General features: G+C 44.2%; 1 long non-coding RNA gene across 1 annotated transcript; it reads right to left on the reverse strand.

The window, feature by feature from the left end:
- Nucleotides 1-231: 231 nt before the first annotated feature.
- LOC119431396 (uncharacterized) lies at nucleotides 232-13491 on the reverse strand. The gene is made up of 5 exons (XR_007463852.1): nucleotides 12899-13491; nucleotides 11348-11429; nucleotides 9224-9292; nucleotides 6281-6335; nucleotides 232-2933 (listed from the first exon to the last, which is right to left on the reverse strand). It is a non-coding gene; the product is annotated as an uncharacterized LOC119431396 (long non-coding RNA).
- Nucleotides 13492-16922: the final 3431 nt, after the last annotated feature.

A 16922-nucleotide genomic window follows, 5' to 3' on the forward strand; every position in this document is an offset into this window, starting at 1 on the left:
TGGGAATTCACGAAGTCACGCGCACACGTGGTCCAATGACGAATGAACCCATCGCTGCCCTTCGACTTCCTTTTCCTTTCACTGATCGCAGAGCCCCTCTTGGCAAACCTTGTGCTGTCATGCAGTCGTCCTCGCGAAAATGCTAGTAATCGGCAGTGCCTCCGAGGTCAGCAGGGGCCTTCCGAGAGCAGATGCTACTCGCTGAGAGGAAAAATACACGACACACACACACACTAAAGAGAACAACATTTATTATACACCAAATGTAACATATATAATAAAATATGTTCTTTCTGCCAAATCAAAAGCATTCCTTTCAAGCATTCCAGACACAAAAAAGTGTCTGGATTAAAAAAAACTACATCGTAAACATGCCAGTCAATACTATTGTACACGTCCTAACACAATAAAATTAGTGAACGCAAGAAACGATAATTTAAGAAATCTTATTTCGTCCCATATTGAACCATAAATACAGAACCATTTGTTTGAACTGTTACTTTGAGCAGACATTCCACAATATTGCAGCCTATATATATGCTGAACTTGCATGACTAAGCCACCCAAAATTAACAGTGGACTGTAGAATGAGGCCGACCAGAGGTGGTATTTTGCACGAACTAGCACAAAACATACGATGATAAATACCTAAGTACTAAATTAAGAAATTGGGACTCATCACGCAACGAGCTAAAACATTTGGTTTAGTGATTGCGTTGCATTTTTTAGCAGGTTACTAAAGGTTAAAAATTTATTTATAGTGTTTTATGAGCCAAAACCATCATATGATTCTGAGACACGCCGTCGTTGGAAGGGACTCTGGATTAAGTTGGGCCACCTGGGATTCTTTAATGTACGTTTAAATATAAGTACACAGGTGTTCTTGTATTTCGCTCCCATCGAAATGTGGCCGCCATGGCCGGGATTTAATCCTTGGTCTTTTTGTTTATGACTAGATTTGTGAAAGTTCCAAACAGGGTCCCCTATATACAGGGTGATCATTTTTAAGTTTTACACAATTCTTAAAAATAACCTGTTGCAGATATCATAATTCTAGTCCTTAGCTGTATTTGTCAGAGATGCGGACATTACTTTCACGACAAATCGTAGCACATATTCAGCTAATTAACAAAAATCCACTAATTATCTTTTGAATTAAACTTTACGGCCGATATTGCAATTTACGAATTGTAGCCGGTGAGTTTGCAAGGCATATCCACTTGGAATGAATTTCCATAATGACACCAGTTTGGAGATATATGCCATCAAACTTGCCCTAAAAATGCACTGTTTATCAACTTACATTTTTAACAAAATGCTATCTTCTCCATTGAAGCACAAAAGTAACTAGAACATTCATGTATTTCGTCCCACACTTTGGAAATAATATCTCGAAACTGGTGTCATCCTGGAAATCCATTTCAAGTAGATACGTCTTGCAAGCTCTCTGGCTACCATTTGTTAATTGCAATATGCATTGTAAACTAATCAGTTAAGAAGTTAATTACTGAAATTTTCATTAACTAATTGATTATGTGTTTCGATTTCATGTGCTAGTAATCCGGCTCTTCAAATAGTCCAGCTCAAGGACAAGAATTATGCTGTCTGCCACAGGCAATTTTTAAAAATTCCATAAAACTTAGAAACGATCACCCTGCGTATTTATTTTCTAATAGTGCATGAGTTGTGTTCTGCATGGACACTTTAGCATGGCTACCTTGTTTAGTTGAATATTGTGCAAGCAGTGGTTTTTTCATCTACCCAGTGCAAAATATTAAGCCAGCATTGTAACATGTTGCAAATGGAGTCACGAATAAGTACCTTCCCTGATCATATCCAACAGTAGCAACTTTAGATGAAATAAGTCGTGCTTTCTCATGTTCAAGTGCCTTGTTCTAAGATATTGTCACAGTATGTAATGTAACATATCGAACGTAACAATATCAAATCCTCCTTCTCACATTGGCCTCCCATGTGTGATCCCCCAAGCTGAGGTCATTTGAAATTGCATTTAATTGCACTTGAAACAGCATATCGCTCTTATTTAAGAAGCACATCCTATTGCAGTCACCATCCAGATATAAAATACTTGTCTGCATCAAGCTGTGAGGCAGCAGCACATTTTCTGAGGAAAAAGCCTACCTTTTCTATTGAATTGGGCTGCGTACTCGGAACACTACTATGCAGTTGCAGACAGGACTGGTAGTGTAGCAACCGTAACAGTGTGAACTTACATAAAGGAGCAAAACTGTGTGAACTTCAAATCATTATTCTCTCTTAGGAACCATGCTTTCCAATTATAGCATGGGAATAAAGTAACTGGCAAGCAAATCTGCATTTCATTCAAGTAAATACCATACTGTTCATGCTACTTTGCAGGGTGCACACTACACTACAGGGTGCACACCACGTGAATTTACGACCTTGCCACGAGTTGCTAATTGTATTGGTGTATCGTTGATCGAGAGTGGTAGAACGGGATATGTACGCCTCAGGCTAGAGCACATGTTTCGACAAGGAGACTTGGCTGGTCGAACAGGGAATGGCTCAGGCTAAATCCATTTGTTCCCTTGTAAAGATGTTGGCTTCAGCTTGTGACCTTCTTTGTTGGCCCACTCTTGAACACTAATGTCGCAACCTTCCTGTTTGCCCTCGTCTTGTTCAGCCTATTGCTGCACACAGAAGCTGCATTTTCTTTTAAAAACATTCAATGAGGTCAAGGGCTTTGTGCATGGCAGTGTCTGCAAACAACTTTTTTTCAATGAATGACAGTTTTGGTGCCTTTCTTGAGCATTCAATAGGGAAGAACCAAAAATTAAGCTAACAGACTGGCTATGCCAACAAGTAAGCATGAAACAGGGGAAATCAAGCTCTCTATGGATGTGGAGTGCCATTTCTTCATTTCACACCATGCTTGGGGTCAGCAGGACTTCCTAAAATTGAGAAAGTTTTTGTAATGAAATACATATTAAAAGTATTCTGTTTATAATCTAAAAAAAGTCTATTTAGAAATTCATATTTAGGTGGAACCAGCACCAAGTAAAAAGACTAAGTAAGGGCTTATAGAAAATGACACGCCGTGCTGAATGACAACTGATTTAATTTTACAACAGACAAACAGTCAAGTACTCTGGAATGCTTGATAAAAGCCATAAAAAACCTAAGAAGCAGGGAGCAGTTACACACAATAATGTATGTGCATGGAAAATGCACCTGTCATTGGTTTGCAAACAAGTATGCCATTTCCTTATCAGTTCACAAAACAGGTCCTACACTGAAACATTTTTCCTTCAATTTGGCAATTCTGTAGGCTTTGATTATTGCTTGGGTGAGTTGGTTGCTCTTCTTACTGCTATTCGAGTATGGTGAAGTGCAATAGATGGGACAAGGTGAGGCGAGACAGACGGGAGAAGCGCAACTGACTGCTGAACATCTATTGGAAAATTTCGCTGCAGCAGGACATGCGCCCACGACACCCCGAAACCAGGAACAAACAGAGCAAGCACAAAAAAGAAAGAAATATGGCAAAGATCGCTAACAACGCATTCACACTCTCTTATGAATGTGATGGTAATTGGGAAGAATGTGTACGCTGTCAACTGCGCACGACTGGCCCAAGAGGAATAAACAAGAAAACAGAAATAGAAGAACTAGCTGAGCTGTGGCTACCTATGAGTCGCACTTCTTTGGTTAAAGTGCCCCCAAAGCCACAATAACACACTTTTGCACTGCAAGGCAAGATCCCTCATTTCTCTTTATTTCAAACACCTAAAGTACTGTCGCAGCCTGTCACTCAGGCACTGGTCAGTCTGTCCCAAGTAAACATGACCACAGTTTAATGAATCCTGTACACGACAGAAATAGCGCATGGGACATCTCACACTCACGTTTCGTCATACAGTATTTCCTAATTTGACTACCCGCGACGCATTTGCACAGTTGTGCCGACTTGCATGGCACAGAAAACACAAGATCCACCCATACTTCCCTGCTACTTTCCTTAAGTTGTGTGAAACCTCAGCAACACATCCACCCCTTCAAGGGGGCAACACTTATGTGCGTAAGGTTTCACACAACTTGATGAAAGTCACAGGGAAGTATGGGGTGGTTCCTGTGTTTCCTGCACCATACAAGTTGGCACAACTGTGCAAACGCGTTATGGGTAGTCGAGTAAGGAAATACTGTACGAGGAAACACGAGTATCAGTATGTCTCATGCGCTACTTCTGTCATGTGCAGAATTCTTTCAAGCAGCGGTCGTGTTTACTTGGGACAAACTGGACAGTACCTGAACGACAGGCTGTGACAGCACTTCAGTTGTTTGAAATAAGAAGAGGTTGGATCTTGCCTTGGACTGCAAATGTTGCGGTTGCTATATGTAGTTGAAGAATGTGGAAGTTGTAGGCCATGGAGAAACAAAATTAGAATGCGAGCTTTTTGCAGCAGTGTTAATTGAAAATTATTTTCAATTCTGGATCTGATACGTGAGTTAGCGTGGCTTTGGTGGCACTTTAAACAAAGAAGCGCTATTCACAGGTAGCCACAGCTAAGCTAGTTCTACTTCTGTTTCATTTTTGATGTCTCTTGTGCCAGCTGTGCGCAGTTGACCAGCGTACACATGCTTCCCAATTATCACGTTTGAAGAAAAGTTCGTGCACATGTTGTTAGCAATTTTTGCCATATTTCCTTGTTTTTTTTTTGTGCCTGCTTTGTTTGTTGCTGGTTTCAGGTGTCTTGGGCACATGCGAGCATTGACCTGGTGCAGCAAAATTTTCCAATAAACTTTCACAGTTGTCAGTAGAGCTTCGCCCGTCTGTCTCACCTCATATTGTCCCATATATTGCACTTCACCGTACTCTAATATGCATCACCAACTGGCCCAAAGTTCTACTTTCTGAAGTTTTTATTGCTACTTCGCACTTGTCAAAGTCAGGCCAACAGCCATACTGCATACAATGTAGAGCTATATGGACTGGCAGTTCATGTCATGGATTTATTCTGGCTTAATGGCATCACAGAAAGTAAACAAAGATGACAAGCAGGACACAAGTGCCTACTCTCAACTCTAGCTTTAATAACAAAACAGAAATCGCACATAACATGTGGTGATATGAAGTGACGTCATTCATTCAAAAACAATTTCTTCATCCAATGTAACTGAGAATGAGCGATGCATTTGTCCTTTGCATTGTGAATCTGCCAAAGCTTAATTATCTTATGTACTCTCTGGTCATAATTTCTGTTCAATGCAGAAGTTTGGGCTTGTTTGTGATAACGGAACTTGGACATCATAACAAGCAGGAAAGAATGCGAACACGAAGAGATATAGACTAGCGCCCATCCAGTCTGTGTCTCTTTGGGTCGGCATTCCATTGTGCTTGTTATGATGTCCAAGTTCCATAATTTTAGGCTATAACGAGTTTTGTGGAACACAAGAATAAACCAGCATTGTTTAGAGTATGTTGCAATGTGCGGATGAGATTTGTTAGGCACAAGCCTGATTCACCCCAATCTCAAATTAATACAATATAGGCATAACAAGATTGCCATGGCCAACTGTACACAACCTCTGTTGCACAGTGCATCACCTCCTTCAAATCGTGCCACACGCAACAACCAAATTGTTTTCCTGGCTGCAGTATTTTTTCTCACATCAGAGCAAATCTCTGTTCACAAGCTTCCTACAGAAAGAAAGGCATTTAGCCCATAGGGACCAAGTGCGCTTTTGCCCATGAAAAAGCACAAGAGCATACGAAAGAACTGCGACCATTTTTTACTTGGCTCATCTCATTCATTATATTCCATCGTCATGCCTAATTCAGTTGTGCAAATCATATTTTCACAGGCCCTTGTTAGGACGGTTTTGTGCTGTGACAAAAAAAAGGCAGAAGTAAAAAATAAAGAAGGTTGGTTGTGGCTTACGGCATAATATGCATCCGGCAAACTAGGCCACAAGTGTTGTGTACAGTCTGGAATCCTCAAAAGGTTGTGCCTACATTGGACAGATGGGATGCTGTATTAATGCGTGTCAGGACTTGTTGCTGGGCTAGTTGGTTCATCTTATTTCGTAGTGTTTAGACGCAACGAAGGACGGAAAAAAGTCAGGACAGGAAAGAACGCTCTTTCCTGTCCTGACCTTTTTCCATCCTTGGTTGCGTCTAAACACTACGGAATTAATGCGTGATTGGGGGAGCATGACTCATCTGTGTGAAACAACCTGCCCTCATGCATTGTGAAACACTAACAAATGTGGCAGCAGTACTGTGTTCAACAAAACTCACATTGTAGCCACGCATGATGACCAGACAGCATGCCAGGCAATTGTGGCTTCTGAAACTTAAATAGAATGACAAATGCATCAGTCATCTATCAGTTGCACTGCACGAAAAATTTTAATAGATATCATCACATCATATCACCACTTGTTATTATATATTGTCTGTTTCTTGATTATAAAGCTTGAGGTGAGAGCTGAGGCTTGTGTCATGTGCGCACATCTTTGTTCACTTTTTGTAGTGCCATTACACCAGAATTGGGATAACCAAATGGCCACACGCTGCTTTTGTCACATTATAGTGGTGCTCGCAAAGCAGGAAGACAATGCACATAATACCACGCCATGTCAGCATGCCCACTCTTTGCACACACAGCAGGTTACCTCTAGAACAAGGTGCGCAGGCTGTATATGTGCTCAGCTGCATCGACAGCCATGTGCAGCGATGGCTGCGCTAGAAAAGAGGACGTGCACACCAACTGCCCCCTCGGGCCCCTTTCAGGGCCCTCTTAAAAGCTAAGTTTGTAATTTCTTGTTTCAGTTATAGGCTTGTGGAAACAAATGAATTTGTCTTATTCCCATTAGGAAATCTTGTAGAATAGGTAGACAATTTATGAAAGCATAGATTTATTACTTTTCACCTTTCTGTCGGAATATCATACAAATGCATAAGCAGTACTTATCACCTTGTTTCATGTAAGATTTTTTCCATGCTGAAAGAAAGGCATACATTTAAAAAATAAGCTTGGTTGCAACGTGTGAAGGAATTGTGTGAAGTCACATAAAGGGTTGCTGAAATAAAATATAGTCGCGACCTTCCTGTGACTGACTTTATCTAACACACTGAAAAGGAAAATGACCTTTTAAACAACAGACTCAAAAAGAAGAAAAAAAAAACCCACAGCACATTATTACAAGACCTGCAGCGCAATAACACCCAAGGATGACAGAAAGAAACGACCAGGACGAGCGCTGCACTTACAATAGGTTTTATTGTAGCCAATTTCACATATATTTCTTTACACAAACGTCATTAGCTGCACATGCGTAGAAAGACCATCTCTTTATCTGTGAGTTGTATCGATGGGATGCTAACACACCTTTCCCCCCCCCCTAGCCGGGAAATATGTTCTGCTTCAATAATTTCTCGAGTGAAGCGCGATTTGCTTTTCATAATGACAGACATGTTATGTAGGTCAGGTGAACAATCCTTACATGTTAAACAACGACAAGCCAGGAAACCTTTAAAGTCTTTCCCTTCATGCACGTTTTTCACGTAGTTTCCATGCTCCCTAACACTTAAGCTAACGTTGACACATCTCCCAGATTGGCCAACATACACCTTTCCGCATCTTAGAGGGATTTCGTAGACTACACCTTCTGCACAATCAACAAAGGGTGGAGGGTGCCTATGCGTTGTGCCTCAGGCTTGCTCCTTTCTTACCTATGGGTCGGTCATTGTGCAGAGCTTGGACAGCCTGTTAGGTGCGGTGAATATGACTTTTACGTCGTACCGCTGGGTCACCTTTTTCAGGTTGCCTAAAAGCTTGTGTACATACGGTATCACAGCTACCTTCTGCCTGCATGGTGATACTGTATGTTCACAAGCTTTAACACAACCTGAAAAAGGTGACCCAGCGGTACAATGTAAACGTTGTATTCACCGCACCTAACAGGCTGTCCAAGCTCTGCACAATGACCCACCCAGAGGTAAGAAAGCAGCAAGCCTGCGGCACAACACATAGGCACCCTCCACCCTTTGTTGATTGTGCAGAAGGTGTAGTCTACGAAATCCCTCTAATATGCTGAAAGGTGTACGTTGGCAAAACTGGGAGATGCGTCAATCTTACGATAAGTGTTAGGGAGCATGCAAACTATGTGAAAAACACGCATGAAGGGAAAGAGAAGGTTTCCTGGCTCATCAATGTTTAACATGTAAGGATTGTTCACCTGACATACATAATACGTCTGTCATTATGAAGAGCAAATCGCACTTCACTCGAGAAATTGTTGAAGCAGAACGTATTGCCCGGCTAGAGGAAAGGTGTGTTAGCGTGCCATCGATACAACTCTCAGATAAAGAGATGGTATTTCTACGCATGTGCAGATAATGACATCTTTGTTGGATAGTGCATATATATGTGAAATTCGCTACAATAAAACCTGTTGCAAGTTCACCGCTTGTCCTGGTCGTTTCTTTGTGTCGTCCTTGTGGTTTATTGCGCTGAAATTCTCGTAATAATGTACCAATGTGCCCAACTTGCCACATTATTCATTTTTTAAGCGTTGTATGTAGGCGTCTTGGTTGCAAAATAACCTAAATCTTGCATCCTAGTCTGGTGCGTAAGGCATAAAAGGCTCTTAGCGGAGTCACCTGATGCTTTTATATAGGTTATTCAGTTTGCATGATCTTCCACAGAAGTAGCTGTAGGCACTTTTGCCGCAATGACAGTACTGTTCACAGTATTCGTCGCGGGGAGCGCGGCTTGCCACTTGTAGCGGTGACAGATATTGATCACCGACTGTGCCAAAATATGCAGCGGTCTGAGTAAAATCACTAACCAAAAGAAAAAGACATCCCTTGGGTTCAAGAAACGAGACAGAGTAACCCGAGAAATGGTTCAAGGCTCCAATACACAAACTGTCGCTCTTAAGAAATGGTGTTTCTCATAACATTTTAATACAGTCCCTAATTTAGTACAAGTTTTCGTATGATGTTTTGGTTTCTTCTACACTACAATGATGTTGCTTGTTAGACACTGGTGTTTTGATGTGCACATTCTTTTGTATTGCTATAAAGACAACTGTGAAAAAAGATTTGCCTTTGTAACTAAAGTTTGGAGACAGTGCCTGTCAGCTAATATTTTAATCTGTTTTTCATTTCATCTGTGCAACTACACCAAATGTAAACTACAAAAATACCCGTAGTCAGAATCACAAAGGTACACACCTGTGTAATGATTCTGCTGAGATCCTAGGAGTGGTCAGCCACACAATGCAGCACAGGTAGAATGGCATCCTGAGTTAAAACAAAATAATAAGAATTGTAAGATGCATATCAAAAATTTTATGCTGTGAGGCATTTTGCATGTATACTAATCCCCACATTTGCATGCAAAACAGTTTTGCAGAATAGTTAAGCAAGGTAAATCAATGTCTGGCCACGGGACTGTCAGCCAGTGCTACTCATGGCAATGGTGGCGTATATAGCATATCGTTTCAAGTGCAGCTTTTGCAGGGTACATGAATTTAAGAAAACTTAGGTTCACATAATACATGAGACCTACAGTTAGAAGGATGTGTTACATCCAGCACCAAGGCCACGAGTGGCACTGCCTAACGCTTCCAGGGCCAGACTTAGTACGCACGCAGAAATTTGCAACAAAGTGAACAGGAGGAAGAGCTGTTGCTTTAACTCAATAAAAGATTGCATGCTTCATGCAGATGTGAATACAGCTCCTATCAGCAACGAGTTGTCCTTTGGTCCACTTCACTTCTGTTCTCTTTTTCTTTCCTTGTCTTCATTGTTTGTTGGTGCCATATGGTTGTGACGAGCAGCTCAGTTCCTATTCTTGTTTTACTACATGGTGTAAAATCATCCAAACGTGCTTAAGCCTCTTAAGAGTAAACTTCAACCATTTTGTTTGAACAATATTTTTCTCTTTGTGTCACACCTTAATGTACTGCTAAAAAATGCTAAACAATGCTATACAGAAGAGCCTACATCCACACAATCACACATCTGAATAAAACTGCACAGTCTATGACTTAAAGATGTATACATACACATTTTATACATGTCTACAATGAAAATATATGTTACTGTTCTAATATGCACACTTGGCATACTGCATAACAGTCAACTGGTTCCAAAATGTTTTTTTTGTTATCACACATACAATGGCTCCAATTACAAATTTAATTCTGGCAGTGACTGAAGACACTCCCAAAAACTTTCTAATGCAATCAACGAGAATTTTCAAATTTAGAGCAGTTGGACAGAAATAAGGCAAATAGTTTTATAATCCTAAATAACGAACTGTTATTGTATATGACGGTAAAAGGCCATGCTCCTGAAACATCAGCACTGTTTATCATATAAGCACATTATTATATTTTTACTTACTTTCCTAAGGATTGCGCTGAGTGATCTGCTCATGTGAAAATGTTTATGCATAGCTGTGTCGTGTTACCACTTGTGTTTTCATATTTGTATTAATGCTACTTTATGTGCATGCAAGCGTGCCCATACTACCTTAAGCTGAAGGCCAAACACTATGCTTACACAGTACATGCATTTCATAATACTAAGCAGTGGACTTAGAGAATGAGCAACTGTATTAAGAAGTGTGGTTCTTTGGACACACACCAAATGACATTTGCCTGGAAAACAAACATTTTGCTAAAATCATGACTTAATCCAATTGGTACTAAGCATAAAGCATCAATCAAGAAACTTGCATTTACCAGACACCACTATAGACACTGGGACCTCTTTGGCTTCTTCACAATCTGGCACAATGTTCTTAAGCTGCCTGTAAACCCTGGAAAGTGTTCATACTTTTTTTTAAATAGATGGGAAAACTTGAGAAGGACCTAAAATTAGGGTCGGTGAAGCAAAGCAACTTTTTAAGAATTCCACGCTGTTTATATGCATATGTTCTATGCATATGATGGTGAAGGCAAATGATGTACTTGAACTGTGTTTTTAACACGCAATACTAGAGAGCGCAGTTTTGCAATAATGTGATAGAGAACAAAACAACCTAGTGAATATTTTTTTAAACTAATTGCACAAGGTTTTCGTCCTTATTCTGATGCACACATCTGCACACTGTGCACCAAGTCTTGTCGGTTTTATTTTTGTCACATAGTAATTTACATGATACATTTGTCCTCAAATACGTCATGTTGGGCTCCTTCAGTATTTTTATTTTCTTACTGGAACACACATGCCTATATATGTCTTCTGCCCCATGGAACAGGTGTCACAGCATTCCCTCTAACTGAAGCCACAAAACTAGCCATTGCAGGTAAAAGATACAGGGTAAAAAAAAACTAGGTAAGAGCCTACCTATGCCTCTGTTGCTGAAAAGGGGAAATGTCCGGCTATGAAGCTGCTTCATCCTTACAGCTGGCAATGAAACGGCTGCAGTCTTGAAACACAAGTGAAAAATTAGACACAGCAATGTTACATAGAGCCCACAACAGCATGGCCGCAAGTTGATATGGGATTACTTCCGCTGCTACGCTGAGTTTTGTATGCTGTTCAGCTTACATTATTGGTAAACTATGCTTGCCAAAATTTTATATTTTAACAGGCTTTACTCTTTACAACAAAAGCCGTTACCCAACTCATGCCCCTATGCGCTTAAGCCATGAAATGTTTACTGATCACATAAACTGAATGGCTTCCAAGACAAATTATTTCGGTCAAGAGGATGCATAATTAATGAGTGTCACTGACATTGAATACCAAGGTAGTATCTCTTTTTACAATAGACAATGGCGGACCTAAAGCACATTTTTGTCAGATTTGGGTTGATCAGCCAGCCATTCTTTTTTTTTACCAGCAGCAGGAATTGAGTCAATATTACTCGTGCACAGTACGATCACACTGTCAAGTGTGATAAGATCCTGAGTTTGAAAGGGCGACATTGTATGAATTTGGTACGTAGAAATCAAAACTGAATATCTGTACGCAATGGTGCAGCAGCAAAACAAACATTAAACAAGTCAAGGCATCCAGTGCACAGAGCGGGCAGTCGAATAATAACATTGTACAATCGCCGACTATATAGATATTGCATAGTGCTTGCATGGGAGGCGTAGTCACTGCATCAGCAAATAACACAGCCACCGCGCTACGTTCCCGTGATCTATCACCGCCAACGCTGTCGCGTAAATTGTTTGGTCAAGCCAACCGCATCGTTTTCTGCTCGCGAAGGGTGGAAAGACGGCGTATCCGGTAATGTGAACGGTAATCTAAAGACCAAAGTCGACGGGTGCTGGCTCCCCAAGCTGCGCGGCTAGGCGCAGCAATCGCGCACTGCCTGCACAATCAGCGGCGTGGGCGCAAAGAGACAGACGCCGGCCCGGAGCGTACCGGCAAATCTACACAGTGCACGCTTAGTAAGCGACCTACTGCACACAACCGTACGAGGGGATTGGCGCCACGTAAGCGGCAGCTAGCAGATACCGCGCACAAAGAAGCGCCGAAACCCGCACACACGCGCGTCGCAGTAACGAGTTGACACATTTTAAGGCCGCGGTTAGGCGGCGAAGCTTGGCGGCTTAGCTCACCCCGCACTGCACGGAACTTCTCTGGTAGTGGCTTGCGCTTGGGGAAACATCACGAACGCTCACAGCCATCCTATTAACAGACCTCGAAGACATCGCAAAGTTCCTCATCATCTAAAATCATGTTTTCTAACTACTCTCGCTCCACTCTAAGCACTCGCTTCGAATACGACAAAGCTCGCACAAACACGGTGATCGTGCAAGTCAGTTTGCAAAATGGTTCGGGACGGCCAACTGTTGCACTGAGGCCTTCAATAACTCGTATCAGCGCCTCTGAACACATATGCATACACAGAACGTGCAGCGGTCGTTGAAAATCACTTACCGTGGAGTCTTGGCTGTTCGAAACTGCGGGAGACACCAACGACGGCAGAACAATGCGCCGACGCTGGTGGTAATGGCTGCCGCTTGGTCGCTTCGAGCGCGCGCACTCCGAAGACCCGTCGGCGCGGCGCTTCGAAAGTTTCGGTACGGTGGCGTAGTTTCGGGTTTGCCGCGGCATTCTCTGCAGCGCCTGCAGCGCTAGCGCGGCTACTCCAAACAGAAAAACAACGCGGACGCACATTGCGCGGGATATTTCGAATCTGAGTGCAGAAATTCTACTGAAATTGTCGCTCGGGGTGACAGCCATGTTGGTCATGGCAGGCGGCACCTGGCGGCTGAGTTGTTCTTTAGCTGTTTGGCTCGGGTTAGATATGGGCGTATTCAGCACTCCCTATCTACCCAACGCCAGTTATTTTTTGAGAACCCCCATTTTACTACCGCAACATCCCCTTAATGTTCATCTGAATGAGGTCGAGGGTAAAATAAAGGTTCTAGCTTGTTTTACTCCATCTCGTGGGCGTAACTGTTTTGAGCTTGGGAGGAAAAAGGGCATGTCAGCTGTTAAAACGCCCATATGGGCTAATTTGTGTTTACAGTGTATTAGCGTCACTCGACGGTAGATTCACGGCGCGAAAAATATGGTTTTAGTCTTGAAACATGAACCACTTCAGTTTGAGGAAGCCGACGGGAGTTTCTTGGAGTTTCTTCTGGGAGAACCTCGTAGGTAACGTCACTGAGTCGCCGTACAATCTTGTAAGGACCGAAGTAGCGACGCAGCAACTTTTCTGACCGGCCGTGCTGTCGGATGAGGTTCCACACCCACACTTCATCGCCAGGATTGTAGGAAACCTCTTGGTGGCTAAGGTTGTAGCGACGTGCGTCTGCCGTTTGGCGAGACTGAATACGGCATCGCGCGAGTTGACGGGCCTCCTCGGCGCGCTGGGCGAACATGGCCGCATCCGTGTTAAACATTCCCAAGTTGTCGGGAAGGAGCATGGCGTCGAGCATCGTGGTGACTTCTCGACCGTGCACTAAGCGAAAAGGTGTGAAGCCTGTACTTTCTTGAATTGCGGTATTGTACGCAAAAGTGACGTAAGGAAGGATCTCGTCCCAGTTCTTGTGGTCAATGGCCACATGCATTGACAGCATATTCGCGATTGTCTTGTTCAGGCGTTCAGTCAGTCCATTTGTTTGGGGGTGATAAGCCGTCATTTTGTGATGTGCAGTGCCACTTAGCCTCAAGACGTCCTGTAGCATCTCGGCGCTAAAAGCTGTCCCACGATCAGTAATGACGACCGCTGGCGCTCCGTGACGGAGGACAATGCTGTGCACGAAAAAATGGGCGATGTCTGTTGCGGTAGCTTTCGGGAGTGCCTTTGTTTCGCAGTACCGTGTTAGGTAATCGGTAGCGACAACAATCCATCGATTGCCGGACGAAGACGTGGGGAATGATCCCAGCAAGTCCATCCCAATCTGATAAAATGGCCTCTGCGGTATTGCTATTGGTTGTAGCAGTCCTGCTGGCCGCACAGGTGGAGTCTTACGTCGTCGGCAGTCGCGACATGTGTGAACGTACTGCTTCACAGTCTTTGCGAGACGTGGCCAGTAGTAAGAGCGGCGAATTCGTTCCAACATGCGTGTGTACACCAAGTGTCCGGACGATTGTTCGTCGTGAGAGGCACGTAAAATATCATCACGATGCGAGGTCGGCGCAACTAGCAGGTATGTAGCTTGCGTATGGTCAAAGTTCTTATGAAGGACGCCCTCCCGGAAACAAAAGGAGGCGAGCGCGTGTGGGAAATTTCGAGGAAGACTTGACGTGCACGTAGTCAATGAGAGGTCTGAGCTCCAAGTCGTCGCGCTGTTGTTGAGCCATGTTTTGTCACTAATACGGCAGAAAGAAAACTGTCGCCCTCTTCTAGGTCAGCGGTGGCACTTCCGACTGGTGTACATGAAAGACAGTCAGCATCGGTGTGTTTGCGTCCTGACTTGTGAACGATGGTGACGTCAAATTCTTGCAGTCGAAGGCTCCATCGCGCCAGGCGACCTGAGGGATGTTTCAGATTCGCGAGCCAGCAAAGCGAATGATGGTTGCTGACTACTCTGAATGGGCGACCGTACAAGTATGGCCGAAACTCTGTTACGGCCCAGACAACGGCTAAGCATTCTTTTTCTGTGGCAGAGTAGTTTTTCTCGGCAGCGGATAACGTTCGGCTCGCATAGGCAATCAAACGCCCTACGTCATTTTGCCACTGCACCAAGACAGCTCCAAGGCCGACGTTGCCTGCGTCTGTGTGCAACTCCGTGTCAGTGTTCTCGTCAAATTGACCGAGTACAGGTGGGGCCTGGAGAATATTCCGGAGGGTATCGAATGCGAGGCCCTGATCCTGACCCCAAACAAACGGGATGCCTTCCTTCGTAAGTTGCTTGAGCGGTTCCGTGATCTTAGAAACATGTTTGACAAAGCGTCGGTAGTACGAACAGAGCGCCAGAAACCGGCGGAGATCGCGCTTATTTGTTGGCACGGGAAATGCGGCGACGGCGCTCGTTTTCTCAGGGTCTGGGCTGATGCCGGCATGGCTCACAACGTGACCTATAAACTTCAGTTCTTCGTACCCAAAATGACATTTCTCGGGTTTGAGAGAAAGTCCAGCTGTTCGAATTACCTCAAGAACAGTCTGAAGGCGCTGAACGTGCTGTGCAAACGTGTCCGAAAAGACCACCACGTCGTCGAGGTCAGCGAGACACGATTGCCATTGCAGCCCAGAGAGAACCGTGTCCATCATTCTTTGACAAGTAGCTGGCGCTGAGCATATCCCTCTCCCTCTCTCTTTATATATATGAGCATATCCCTCTCCCTCTCTCTTTATATATGTATATATATATATATATATATTGTAGTGGGGAAGAGAGTCCGCAGCCATTGAGAGAGGAGGACGAAGCCCAGCAGCCCGGAGAGCGCGAGACAGCGACCGACGCTCTTGAGACAAGGCTGTTGCGTAGCCCTAACTGCTGCATAAATAAACCCCCTCACAGTTTGGTGGAGGTGCTGGGCATCGATCCCAGTCTCCCAACCTGGAACTACGAAGCCGTACCTTACCTCCAGCGTCAGCGATGGCGGAAGAAACCACCACGCAAGGCTCCTCTCAGACTCAAGCCACCGTCTGTCCCGGCGTGCTGCCTCAGCGTCACCCACCGATATTCAGCGGGACTGATGATCAAGACGTCGAGGACTGGCTGACAACTTATCAGAGGGTAAGCGCAGTCAACAAATGGGACGATGTGACTAGGCTGACCAATGTAATCTTTTACTTGACCGGCGTCGCCAGTCTCTGGTTCCGGAACCACGAAGCGGAGATTAATAACTGGGCCTCGTTCAAAACAAAGTTTTCGGAAATCTTCGGCCGCCCCGCGGTACGCAAACTCCGCGCAGAACAGCGACTTCGTGAACGTGCTCAACAACCCGGTGAGAAGTTCACCAGCTATATTGAAGACGTCGTCGACTTGTGTAAGCGTTTAAACCCGTCGATGCACGAGTCGGACAAGATCAAGCAAATCCTCAAAGGAATAGCTGATGACGCATTTCAAATGCTATTGGCAAAAGACCCACAAACCGTCGCCGATGTCGTCAGCTTGTGCCAGAGTTTCGACGAATTGCGCAAGCAACGCGCCCAAACTCGCCGCCCTCTGGAACAGAACGACTCGATCGCGGCGTTGACTTTGGGCGACCAGAATGCACTGTTGCTTCAGATCAAGCAGTTTGTACGTGAGGAGGTCGCCCGACAGCTTTCCATTTTATCGAGCACGCCCGAGCCCGCCCAGGCTCAACATCTGGCCCCAGTCATACGCCAAGTTATACAAGGAGAAGTCACTGACGCTTTGCCTTTCGCTCGTCCGCCACCTCCGGAGCCTGCGCCCTTGTCGTATGCGCAAGTCGTCGCTGCCGGGCCGCCTCGTCAACCGACCTATTCTTCCGCGTCGGCACCCGTTCGGCCCCCACCAGTTCCGTTCAGCCGACCAGTCCC

The sequence above is a fragment of the Dermacentor silvarum genome, chromosome 10, assembly GCF_013339745.2.
Source record: "Dermacentor silvarum isolate Dsil-2018 chromosome 10, BIME_Dsil_1.4, whole genome shotgun sequence".
In the NCBI taxonomy this organism is placed as follows: Eukaryota; Metazoa; Arthropoda; class Arachnida; order Ixodida; family Ixodidae; genus Dermacentor; species Dermacentor silvarum.